Source organism: Suricata suricatta, chromosome 6 (genome assembly GCF_006229205.1).
Source record: "Suricata suricatta isolate VVHF042 chromosome 6, meerkat_22Aug2017_6uvM2_HiC, whole genome shotgun sequence".
Classification (NCBI taxonomy): Eukaryota; Metazoa; Chordata; class Mammalia; order Carnivora; family Herpestidae; genus Suricata; species Suricata suricatta.
In genome coordinates this window covers 65,126,101-65,139,298 of record NC_043705.1, presented here as the reverse complement: position 1 = coordinate 65,139,298, position 13,198 = coordinate 65,126,101, and the positions used below count along the sequence as shown (strand labels likewise).

The 13,198-nt window shown below is 36.4% G+C and overlaps 1 long non-coding RNA gene across 2 annotated transcripts; it reads right to left on the bottom strand.

Moving 5' to 3' along the window:
- Positions 1-329: 329 nt before the first annotated feature.
- Positions 330-12,001, bottom strand: LOC115293923. 2 transcript variants are annotated; one of them, XR_003909675.1, is made up of 3 exons: positions 11,738-12,001; positions 8,837-8,912; positions 330-476 (listed from the first exon to the last, which is right to left on the bottom strand). It is a non-coding gene; the product is annotated as an uncharacterized LOC115293923 (long non-coding RNA). The 2 variants fall into 2 exon arrangements; XR_003909674.1 differs by lacking the exon at positions 11,738-12,001 and having other exon boundaries at positions 8,837-8,965.
- Positions 12,002-13,198: the final 1,197 nt, after the last annotated feature.

Sequence of the window (13,198 nt, the reverse complement as noted above, 5' to 3'; positions counted from 1 at the left end):
GCCACCCGGACACCCCTACAGCCTGGGTTTCTTAGGGACTTCATGATAGTATTGAAATCTCCTGTGTTCCTCCTTTCATATTTAGTGAGAAAAGTATTAAATGGTTTAAGTTGCTACATTTTAGAAGTTGTTAATTATCACACCATAGTCCAGTCCCATTGAACTAAAAAAAAAGGTAAACAAAAACTATGATATGTAGTTATCTTAACCACACAGATTTCCATCCACAGATTGCTCACTGCATAGTTTGTCTTTCAAGTTTAGATGCCAGTGAATTATCTGATTTTTTAAACCCAAATTGTTATCATACACTAATGAGTCAGAAGGAGTTGAAATTTCAGACATTAAGTCATTTATACTTTCAGTATCTACCCCTTCTAGAGCAAAGAAGGTCTGTAGGTTTTAACTTTAGCTTTCTCTGTGAGCCATATCTGTCAAAAGCAGTTCATAAGATGGTGGGGCTTGTTCCAGCATGGCTGTAAAACAATAAAAACATATATATTAGTCTCTACCCCCAACCCCTGTTCCTGACACAGAGCTCTTGAAACCCTTATAAATGGGGTACTAGGAGAGCCTTTTTGTCCTAATATTGATCTTTCACCCTGGCTTCTTACACAGAGCTCTTAAGGACCTTTGTAATCTCCTGAGCAATAAGAGTGTCTGCCACAGAGCTCCTAAATTCCTTAGAATTTCCTGCATAATAGGAATGTCTTGTTCTAATGAGTTGACTCCAGATGGACTCCTGGGTGGGGCTGGTCACCGAAAAGACCATGTTATGATTTGAAGTTTGAGACTTTTAGCACCACCTTTCATTCTCTGGAGACAGGAGAGAGGCTGGAAACAGTATTTCATCATGCCTATGTGAAGACACCATAGTACAGGGTTCACAGAGCTTCTGGGTTGGCAAACACAGTACTGCTGGAAGGTGGTATGTCTTCATGGAGACTGAATCTCCTATGGTCAAGACCTTTTCAGATCTTGTCTTATGTATCTCTTCATCTGACTGTTTATCTATATTTTTAAATGGTATCCTTTATCATATTATAAACTGGTAGACCTATGTGTTTCTCTGAGTTCTGTGAGCTGTTCTAGCAAATGATTGAATCTGAGGAGGGGGATCATGGGAACCTCTAATATGTAGCTAAGTTGGATGGAAGTTGTAAGCAACCTGGGAACCTACTACTTAAAATTGGCATCTAAAGTTGGGGGCAGTATTGTAGGACTGACCTCTTAACCTGTGAGGTCTGCACTAACTCTAGTTAGAGTCAGAATTGAATTGAATTATAGGACACATAGCTGGAATCACAGAAAATTGCTTGATATGAGGAAAAAAACCACCTCTATACATTGGGTGTCCGAAGTATTGTGAGTGTGGTAGCAATTTGAGAGTAAAAGAAAAACACACAGAAGTGAGTTTTTCCTTACAAAGAGCCCATTACCTATAATCAGATCTGTCCATAGAGGGTCAGAGAACAGCATGTGAGTTCTTTTGTGGCTCAGTGACAAAACCATCTACAAAAATAGGGCCATTGCTTTAGATGTGGGTAAAGGATCTTGGAAACTTTGACCTTGAAGAATGGAGACTGCTTAGTATTTTCTTTGTTTACTTATTTTTATTTATGCTAAAGTAGAAGCTTCTAAATTATAATTCTTTGACTCACAATTTATCTACTACTTTGTAACACATATTTTGTATTTTAGGTAAGTGGTTACAAATGGAAGGAACTTCTCCTTGTTAATTCTGCTAAGTATCCAATATAAACAAGTGCCATACTTTTGTAAAACAGATAATTAGGAAGCACCTTTCTAAGATCATACACACTTCCCTTGGTGTGTATGCTTTATTGGTTTTATACGTAGATTGATTTTTTTCTGGTTCATTTAGACAGTGTAAAGTTTTCTTTTTCATCTAAATAAAACCCCAAAGTTCCCAACTGTATATGGACTCAGTTATTATCACCAGCAGAGACAAACTAGAATTGTTTAATCCTAAATACAACTTCCTGGAAACAGAATCTGATTGGACAAGCTTTAATGTAGTACCCAGATCTGGCCCAATTACTTGTAGCCTATGGCAACAGGTTCCTGAGTACCACATTGGTTCACTGATCCATCTCTGGATGGGGTGGGGTACTTGTTCTCAGAGAAGGAGGCTGACAACCTACAATGTATAGGCTGCAGAAGTTGGGGCACCTTTGGAAACCATTGCCCTAGTACCTAACTTCCTAAGTACTTTTGGAAATCATTGCCCTAGTGTATTATTAGTACAATTAAGTTATTAGTATACTCCCAAAAGATACAACTAACACAGTCATTTTATATAATTGTCCCTTTGAGCTGTTGTAGTTGTTAAAATATTTCTGTATGGTTTTTTTTAGGTTAATATATAGAGAAAATATGTGATTTGGGGCATGTCATTTTAACAACAAAGTTGTTATAATAAAAAAATTACTTTGTACCCAATCATAATATCAATGAATATATAATGACATGCAGATGAGAATGGTATTGAGTGAAGTTTATAGGAAGTATATGAAATACTGATTTAAATTATTTAAATATCACCAGAAGAGATATTTTATAAACCAAACAATACACTTTAAATTTCAAATTCAGGGAAGTAAAGAAATTATTAAAGATTTACACTAGGGCAGTGTTTTCTAAAGTATTAGCTTTGTAAGCTGCTCCTCCCAAAGGTTCTATGCTACATGTAATAGAATTGTTCACTACCTTCACTTCTTGAAAATTCACATTTCACATTAGTATATCAAAAGCTCTGAAATGTCCAGTAGTAATGAAAATTGTTTAACTTTATAACCCCAAATCATTTGAATACAGACTTTTTTCATTTAGCTAATTAAAAATGCTACAGAATTAATATTACAAACTGTCTTATTTTGAAGGCTTCATATCACTACCTGTTAGTTTTTGTATACTCATATAATCAACTAGAGGTACGATATTATAAATAATACATGTTTTAGAAAGAATGATAAGAACAAATGTCAGGCAAAGTTTAGCATTTGCCTGGTTCCTCAAATCCTCTTTGGCTATTCCAACAGCCCTCACTAAGGACCATATAACTAGGGGGACATGCTGTCATGCTGTCATGGCTGGTAATTGATGGATTATCAGTTTGTGTTGAACAACTTTACAAACCACCTAAGTGAGCATATGTTGTAAAGTCAGGCTTAGTCATTTTAATCTATACTTTTATGTACTACAAGCATCTCATCTCCATGGATACCATAACAAACAGATGTTCTTAGCTGAAGTCACTTTGAAAGAGTTCAAGTTCAAATGATGATAAATGGGAAAGAAAAAAGATAAGATTTTACTTTACTCTTTACTAAATAATGATTATGTATTTAGTCATTGTTGTAGTTATCCAACTAATATTTATTGAACATTTATTATGTGCTAGGCACAATGTAGAGATAGGCAGTCTCTGCCCTTTCAGAACTGACATTTTGTCATGAGAAAGAGGTTGTCTACAATCTGATGGTAATATTATACTATATTCCAAAAAGAAGTATAGGTTTCTTGGGAAGTAGGAGTTGGGGCTAGTATTAAGGAGGTTTGAGGTTAACTGTTAGCCAAATTACTAAAGACTTAGCATAATGGTTCTCAAACTTTAGTGTGAGTAGGCATTATAATCATCTAGAGGGCTTTAAACACAAATTGCAGCCTCTCAACCCCAGAGTTCCCTATTTACTAAGTCTAGTGTGGAGCCTGAGAACTTGCATTTCTAAGAAGTACCTAGGAAATGCTGATGCTGCTGGTCTTGGGGCCACCTTTTGATAATCACTGAAATGGGGAGTGTATTACTTAACCATTGCTATTGTAACAAATTTGATGACTTAAAACAATAAGTACTATCTTACATAGTTTCTGTGGGCTCAGGAAGCCGGGAGTGCCTTTATTGGGTGGGTAGGTCTTGAAGCCTCTCACGGGGTTGCAGTCAAGACATTAGGTAGGGCTGCAGTCATTCAAAGGCTTGCTGGGACTGGAAGATCCGCCCTCTAGGTGTCTCACACATGTGACTGTTGGCCGGAGGCTCCAGTTGCTCGTTACATAGATCTCTTCATAGGGCTGCCTGCAGTGCCCTCATGTCATGGCAGCAGGCTTTCCCAGAGCAAAAGGAAGCTGCAAAGACTTTTATGACCTACTCATACATGATGACTTTGATCCCATTAAAAGTAAGTCTCTAAGTCCAGCCCACATTTAAGAGGAGGGGAATTAGGATCCACCTTTTGGACGGAGGAGTGTCAAAAATTTCTGGAGATATTTTTAAACCAGTACAGAGATGATACCCTAGTGCTTAACCGATGATTAGTTGTTAGTGGATTGATCAGTGATTAACTTTTCAAGGATGATAATATGGTAGAAGTGAAAATGCTGAGGGGCGCCTGGGTGGCTCAGGCGGTTAAGCGTCCAACTTGGGCTCAAGTCATGATCTCATGGTTCATGGGTTTGAACCCCGCATCAGGCTCTGTGCTGACAGCTCAGAGTCTGGGACCTGTCTTCGGGTTCTGTGTCTTCCTCTCTCTCTGACCCTCCCCAGCTTACACACTCTCTCTCTCTCAAAAATAAAAATAAAAATAACACTAAAAAATGCTTAAGAGTGGGAATTCAATATCCAGAATTTATTATTATTACTTTTTGTTTAATTTTGTATATAGAGAGAAAGAGATAGCATGAGCAGGGCAGAGGGGAAGAGGGAGAGAGCACTGTAAGGAAGGCTCCATCCTATGACCCGAGCTGAAACTGAGTTAGTTGCTCAACTGAATGACCACCCAGGTGCCCCAACCCAGAATTAATTATTACTGTGCTTTTACTTTTAGTGATTTAAAAATATTTTTAAACTGATAGTAATATAGCAATATTATCCATATTTTGCATATTGTTCATATTTTGAATATTCCTATTTTATAAAAATGTGTTTTGTTTAAATAGAGACTAAATGTCTCTATTTTATGTGTGTATCTATGGATAGATGAACCTGTTTAGCTCCAAACATTTTTGAACCGGGAAAGGTTAAGAGCATGAGGAAGTGTGTTTGAATTCTGGCTTCATCAACTCACTAGCTGTGTAATCTTAGGTAAGTTATTTAGCCTCTCTAGAATTCAGCTTCCTCATCTGTAAAATGGACTTAATAGTAGTACCTACTTTATATAATTGTTCTGAAGATTAAATGAGATAATAAATAATAAAGAGCTCAGAAAGTACTTGAATATTGCTTCATATTTATGAATATATATGTAGACATTAAAATAGAACAATTCAGAAAAGATTAAAAGGAAAAGTGTAAGTTTCATTTAGAGTAGAGCAGCCTTCAGTGAATGTTTGGAGAGATTAAAATAAGTTATATCTAAGCCAGATAACCTTAAATTGTATTAAACACTGCTATACTTTTTTTTTTTTTTACATTTATTTTTTTTGAGAGACAGAGAGAGACAAAGCGTGAACAGAGGAATGGTAGAGAGAAAAAGAGACACAGAATCTGAAGCAGGCTCCAGGCTCTGAGCTAGCAGTCTGCACAGAGCCCAATGCGGGGCTCGAACCCATGAACCGTGAGATAATGACAGCCATAGTTGGACGCTTAACTGACTGAGCCACCCAGGCGCTCCATTAAACACTGCTGTATGTAAAAGGGAAAAAAAACTTGGCTATTTCTTATAACTGGTACTCTGTAGCAAGATACCCATGCGATACTGTTTATCCTTCGCCATTATTCCTCCACTCTTAAGGAACAGCCCCTGTCCCAAATTTCTTATGTTTTTCATGCAGAGAAATTCAGTCCTCCCTTTCTTTCTTTTTGTTCCTTCTGACCTGAATATTCCCACCCAAATGGGTCAGCAGGATATTTTCCTAAACAAATATTCTTCCTCTCTCTAAGAAGAATTCTGGTGCCAGTTGTTTAATATATATTTTAAACTGTTCCACTTATACATTAATTCTTAAAATACCTATTAGCAACCACGGCTACTGATCATGCACTGTTTGTTGTAACCATGAATAAGCTAAGCCTATGATCCACTCAAATAGGAAGGTGTGAAATAGTGGTTCTGATGTACACCATGTGTATTGCTTGCATATATTTTTGATAAAACCTGAAGAATGATGTATCATGAACATTGCTTTTAGTAATCCCAATTGCTACTTTGTATTTCATGTCACATAATTCTGACTAATGAAAATCTTAAAACCTCAGTTTACCAGAAGGCAACTAACCTCAGTTTAGATTTTTAAAATATACTTTCTTTAAAGGACAAAGATAAAAGCTAGGGTTTATTGGCTCTTAGATTCTTACCTAGGATTCTGTATCTTTAACATCAGGGATTTAGAAAAAAATGGTAAGTGGTCAGGATGATGGCTGAGGTGTTGTCATGTCTTGTCATCAAAAAAGGCTTTATTATGTTCTATATCCTTTACTTAATGCTTCTCAGTTTCATTTTAAGATCAGAATGAGAATCACTCCAGAATTATGTACATACATACCAAATTCAAATATAGTCTCTTAAGATAGAGCCCCAGAATCTACTGTAGCAAGTTCTTGAGTAATCTTCTGTACTATAAAATTTGCTCTGCTTAGTAAAATAGTTTTAGAAAGATGTCCAGTAGCAAAGTTGAATCTACAAAAAGGATCTTCTATTCACGATTAGTTAACCAAAGATTATATTAAACAATCTCCTAATTGGTCTAGCTAATTGAAATTTTATTATCATATGGTGGGTTGATTGATTTTTGTTTTAAAGATTCTATTTGTACCCTTTAGTTAGACAGTGAGTGAGCAATGAATACTTAATGACTGGTTTTAATGAGCCAGGTATTAGAAGAGTGGAGAGGTATTGTGTGAGAAAAAGTCGAAAGCCAAGGTCCTTTTCCTTCTAGTCCAGTTCTATTTGTGTTGGTATTTTATCTAAGATTGTTTTTTTGCCTCTCATGCTCTGTTTTTAGTTTTAACATAATTGAAACTTCACTCAACTATTTTGATTTTATCTTTTTCGGATTTTATTAGGGGGTGTGTGTGTGTGTGTGTGTGTGTGTGTGTGTGTGCGCGCACGCGCGCGGTACAGTTAGATCATTGGCTTTGAAATCACACTGAATTGTGATTTCCAGTTCTGCCAAATATTAGTGGCATTTGACTGTGAGAGAATGTAATAAATTCTCTGAGCCTCAATCTATTAAATGGGATAATTCCTACATTATAAGGTAATTTGTAAGGATGAAAGAAAGAGATGCTTACATTTCTTTCTTTTTTTTTTTTTAGAGAAATTCTGGTCACTACAAAAATACTTTGATTATTTTAACTTAACTTAAGGTATTTATTATTTTCAAATTATAATTTGTGTTCACTTTTTTCTCATAGCAGTTTGAAGATAAGTAAAGCCAAAAAAACTCCATTAATTGGTTGTCCTTTCAATTCAGTTTGTAATATTGATCTCTTCTTTGTAAGAAAAGCATGATTCGAAGTTGCAAGATAATGAGTCTCATACTTAAACTGTATCTCCTTGAAGCAAATACCATAATACATGCTTTAGGAGGTGCAAAGGAGGAAATTTTAAGATAAATTTGGGTGCCTTGGCTTCACTAGTAGAGAGACATGATAAAGGGATGGAAAGGTAAATAAAAATAGATTTAAATAACATTCAGAGCAACTTTAGAAGAGCTGATCCAGGCAGTGACTCATTGTCAGAATACCCACCATTAGCATGAATATATGCTAATGTAATTCTCTGAAGAATAGTTAACTTTTACATAAAATAAAAGCATCACCTGAAGCTGATATTGGCAACCTGAATTACATCCCTTCCGCTGATCTCCAGGGCAACCCAGGGAGGGCAAAGGAATGTTATCTATAGTTATTTACTAATCTCTACTGTAAATTCATAAGACATAAAACTGGACCTTACTTTTCGTTTTGGAAATTATTCTTGAGAATAGAGTTGAAGTATGCAGTATTTAATCTTTCTTTGTAATGATTATAACAGACAAAGAGAAGAAAGATTAAAATGATCAAGCACATGGAATGTTTCCTTTGTCCTGCTTATGATATTAGAGCACATGATATAAATTATAGCTTATACTTTGATTCTAAACACTCTTTTTTTATTTTAATTTTTTTTAATTTTTGAGAGACAAAGAGAGACGGCATGAGCGACGGAGGGTCAGAGAGAGAGGGAGACAAAGCATCTGAAGCAGGCTCCAGGCTCTGAGCTAGCTGTCAGCACACAGCCTGATGTGGGGCTTGAACCCACGAACCATGAGATCATGACCTGAGCAGAAGCCGGAAGCTGGATGCTTAATCGACTGAGCCACCCAGGTGCCCCTAAACACTCTTTAATAAGTGAGTGGGGACGCTGGATCTGTGTGCCTAGACAAAGTAAAATAAAAAACTCAAAGATTAATTAATTAATTTTAGTCATCTAATTTGAATATTTCAGCTATTTTTCTCCATATTTTCCCTTGCCACCAGTGACTTTTTAAAAAATTCATATATTTTCCTTTTTTATTTAATTTAGGCTTTGTGTGATTTGTGTGTGTACCTGTGTGTGTGTGTTAGTTATGCACACTTCCATATTTTCTGGTTCCATTAGATGTCCCATACCCATATGGAATTTCCTCTGCTCCAGCCCTGGATTCAGCCATTTCTCCAAGGAGTCATGGTTCCTTTTATTTATGTCTTATTTAGAAACCAAGATCTGGAGGCTAGACGTGTTCATTACAACTCAGGTATCATTGCTTCTAGACCCTATCAATGGGCATAACAGGGAAACACATTCTTCCTCTCTCTTTCCTCATCACTCTGTATAATAAAAACCATGATTCATACCAACATCTCCAGTTCCAGTCCATCACCACGGAGTCCATTCCAGCCTTCCACCTTTCATGATTTGTACACTCTTTCCCTAAAAGTGAGACAGATACTGGCTCTTATTGTCCACAGTATATTGATTTGTTCAATCCTAGAATAGATACAGTTTCAGAATAACTTATTAATTACTTATAGTGTTTTTAGCAGTTAATTTTGTCTTTAAAGAGAGTTAAAATACATATTAAAAATGTTACCAACAATGACTTAGGTTAGTTCTTTTTTTCTTTGTCTCCTTCAACAGGGTTATGTTATTAATTTCTAATAGAATTAGGCTTATTTGTTGCTGTTTATATTTCCATTCTGACTTTCTCCAAATCCCACTTAATTTTTAACATTTATTTGTATTTTGTGTATGTGAAACAATGTCATTGTTCTAAAAGGCAGAATTGTGTGTGAAGATATCCTTAGAGATAATCCCACTCTTCCGTTTCACCTGCCCCTTTTCCTCCATTCCTTCCATTCTGTTCCTACCCCTGCAGCCACCCAATCGCATTCATTTCTAGTTTATCCTTCTATGTGTCTTTTTGCTAAAACTAGCAGATATATGTATATTTCCCTTTTCTTTTTCTTACACGAATGGCAAAATATTGTAGATACTCTTTGCATTTTGCTCTTTTCTCTTAACCATGTATTATGGATATCACTCCGTATCAGTTCATAAAGATTTTTATTTTTTAATAGCTGCATAATTCTCTGTGGATGTAGCATGGTTTATTCATCACCATTATATTTATGGGCCTTTAAGTTTTTTCTAGTATTTCACAATTATAAACAATGCTGCAAGTGAATAGCCCTGTACATATGTATTTTTCTATTGTTCTAAGTGTATCTTCAGGGTAAATTCCTAGAAGTGAAATAACTGGGTCAAAAGGCAAACACATAAATAGTCTTATTAGACATTGTCAAATTCCCCTCCAAAAAAGTTTACCAGTAATGTATGAGGGTGCATGCCTTTCCACAGACTCACAACCAAATGCATTCTCATACTTTTAAATTTTTATTAAGTTGGCTTGTGCAATACACTGTATACTTCTTGATTTTTAAACTATGTAACTAACTGCATTACCTATTAAAATAACATAAATAAATAAAACCTCCCCAATATCTGGTTTGTGTAAACCTTAATTTTAATTCTCTTAAATTTTACTGTTGATTTGGAACTAACACCTTAAGAATTTCTCAAGGCACCTGAGTGGCTCAATCATTTGAAGACCGACTTCAGCTCAGGTCATGATCTCCTGGTTTGTGAATTCAAGCCATGTATTGGATTCTGCACTGACACTGTGGAGCCTGCTTGGGATTCTCTCTCTCCTCCTCTCTCTCTGCCCCTCCCTTGCTCACAGGCTCTGTCTCCCTCAAAAATGAAGAAACGAACATTTAAAATGTTAATAATGTTTAATAAGACTATACAAAAGAATTCCTCTTCATTGTTTAGGATCTATCAAATGAATTTTTGAGATCTCATCATTTTATGATTTTTTTGGTCACAATCATAAAAGTTGATCTATCCATTCACTGACTACCTATTGAAAAGATATCTTGACTGGCCTCTGTTTCCCAGAAAATAAGCTAAGGCAGAGTACTTGCCCTCAAGTTGCTTACTAACAGAGAGGAACAGGGTAGCAAATAAATGGACAATTAGGAAATAGACATGGCTCTGCATGGAGAAGACCTTCTAGTGAGGGAAGACAGCCAGGTATATTCTGAAGTTGCAAGTAGTTTAATGCAATTGGCATATAGAATTCAAGTATGTATTCCTAGATGCGGTGAGATGAGAGAGGAGCAGAGAGAATTCTGGCTCAAGAGGCATGTTAGGAAGTTTAAACATCATCTGGAGGACGAAGACTTAATAAAAAGTTTTAAACAGAATAGAGATATGATCAGGATTTTTATTACAGCAATAACAATGAGGGGTTTCCAAAGAACTGCAGGTTTATCCTCAAAGTGTTATAACTATATCGTGTACACAGAGTTATATTAGGTCATGTAAAAAAAGGGATAGTATCTAATATAAGAATTGACTGTGATCTTATATAAGGCAGTAACTTCTTTAAGAAAAAATGGATCAATCTGAATGTGGACCTCAATGAAACAAGGTAAAGGAAGGTGGTCTTTGAGAGGAAGCCTTTGCCTGCTTTGGTGGTTTACAGTGGGGTCTTTTTTTCAGAAAAGGAGCTGCCCTTGATGTCCAGAGATTTTCCAGTAGAATTTCAGTAACACTAGTGATTAAAGATGTTGAAAAACAAGACCATCTATACCTATAACAGCTTATGGTTTATATTACCATGACTTTGAAATTCAGATGCTTCATAAATGGGTAAGGGGACTAAAGAATCTACTCCTGAAATCATTATTGCACCATACGCTAATTAACTTGGATGTAGATTAAATAATAATAAATGAAAAAAACCTCAGATGCTTCATTAAGATGACTCTATTATTCCACTCTTTTCATCAACCTGATTTTACTATTTCAGAAAGTTGCCTGGGAAGATCAAGTTGCTAATAACTTTATAGTTCATTTCAGAAAGTTCTGGAATATCCTTTAAACTGTTATTAGATTACTCAAATAAAGCAACATTAAAAAGCTGTTTACTCTTAAAATTACTTTGAAGCCTTTTTTAAAAACCTCTTCCCTTTCGTGTCTACTGATCTTAAACTATTAGATCACAGAGTTGCCCAATATTAGATCACAGACTTGCCCAATCATAATGAAACCCCTCTTCTCACACCAGAAAATCCATCTTAAACCAAACTCCTCAAATCTTATACATGTCTGATCTTTACTTTTCCTCTTCTGAAACTCCACCAAGATTCTTGCCAAAGTAGTGGTCTCACTGTGGCAAACAATAAACTCACTTGCTTTATGAACAGGTTATTTTGGTGATGTTTTCAGGGAATGAAGTGTCTGTATGTTTCATTTCTTTATCTACAAATGATGCTTTTCGCAATAAATGGTGATCAGTAGTTTGGGATCATAGATCTAAATTAAGAATCCAAGAATATCTCAATCAACTTCCTACTTTTTGCCTCTCTTTCAACCTGGCACATGACATTTACAGCCAGAGAAGCCTTAAGGAATGTCATTGTGCCCTCCTCGTAATGATTGTTTTTCAAATTAGTGAATTTGGAAATGTATAATCATTTCAGGAAGAAATAAGTGACCTATGTATCCTAGCCAATCAGCCTACACCAACCAAGAAAGCCTTAAAAAAAAAAAACCGTATAGATTTTATGTAAATTTGGTATTTATGAACTCCAAAGTTTTAGCACTGACATCTGCCTGAAAAGAAACTTCATTTACAGCAGTGGCAGAAATGAAGTTCACTGTGAACTAGTTTTGGATACCATATGCTTTAACGCGCAGAAGAGGAGGGGAAAAGAGGCATTCTACAAGCAGATTTTTCTTGCTCTCACTGTGTATGATGTTGCATGACAACATTGTGACATCATAACTTACGCTATATTATTTGCTGTTGCACCAATATAGAACCAAGGCTAGAGTAGCACCTTTGGATGTATATGGTGCTTTCCTTTCATGAAACTTAAGGCACTTCGCAGGCATTTTCTTTCTAAACCTCACAACATCTCTCAAAGGTATTGCCAAACTGGAGACAAATTTCACAGTTTAATCATGTGGAACACATTGGTAAATATAGATGTGCCTTTTAGAAAGTTGCTTCAAAGTGTATTTTGCAGCTCACGCGCCGTTCCTCAGGGTGTAAACCAGTGGTGTAATGTAAAGCTTTTGGCCCTCCCGCACGCGAGCTGGGAGGGGAGATGTGTTTGGCAGCGCAGCGGTGCCGGAGGAGGGAGGGTCGGACGGAAACGGCAGGCTGTTTCGTTACCCGTCCTTCCCTTTTCTTCGTATCTTCTCACAGGGATGTCTCCTTTTCCTCTCTTTCTTTTCTTTTCAGCACCAGAAAAGAAGACTGAGTTAGAAATTTTAACGTGTAACTAAGAGTTTGGTTAGATTTTCAGGGCAGAACACAGCTGTCCGTTAAATTCACAAGGTCTGTTGGTTATAATCCTGGCAATCCCCCCCCCCCCCCCCCCATATCTAGTATGTGTGCTGCCGAAGCAAACACTCTAATCCTGGCAATATAACCAGTATGTATAATACGGCTTTAAGGGAAAACGAGTTCTTATGAAATGGGAATGTGGCAACAGTACAGACCTGTTTCTTGCTCTAATCTTTTAAAATCAAATATGAAAAGGAGTGGGCTGCTTCTCAGGATGTTTCCGCCTCCCAAACCCCACCCTTTTCCTTTTCTCCCCACCACCCAAGACCTCCTAATCCCCTAGAAGGGATCCCTTCAG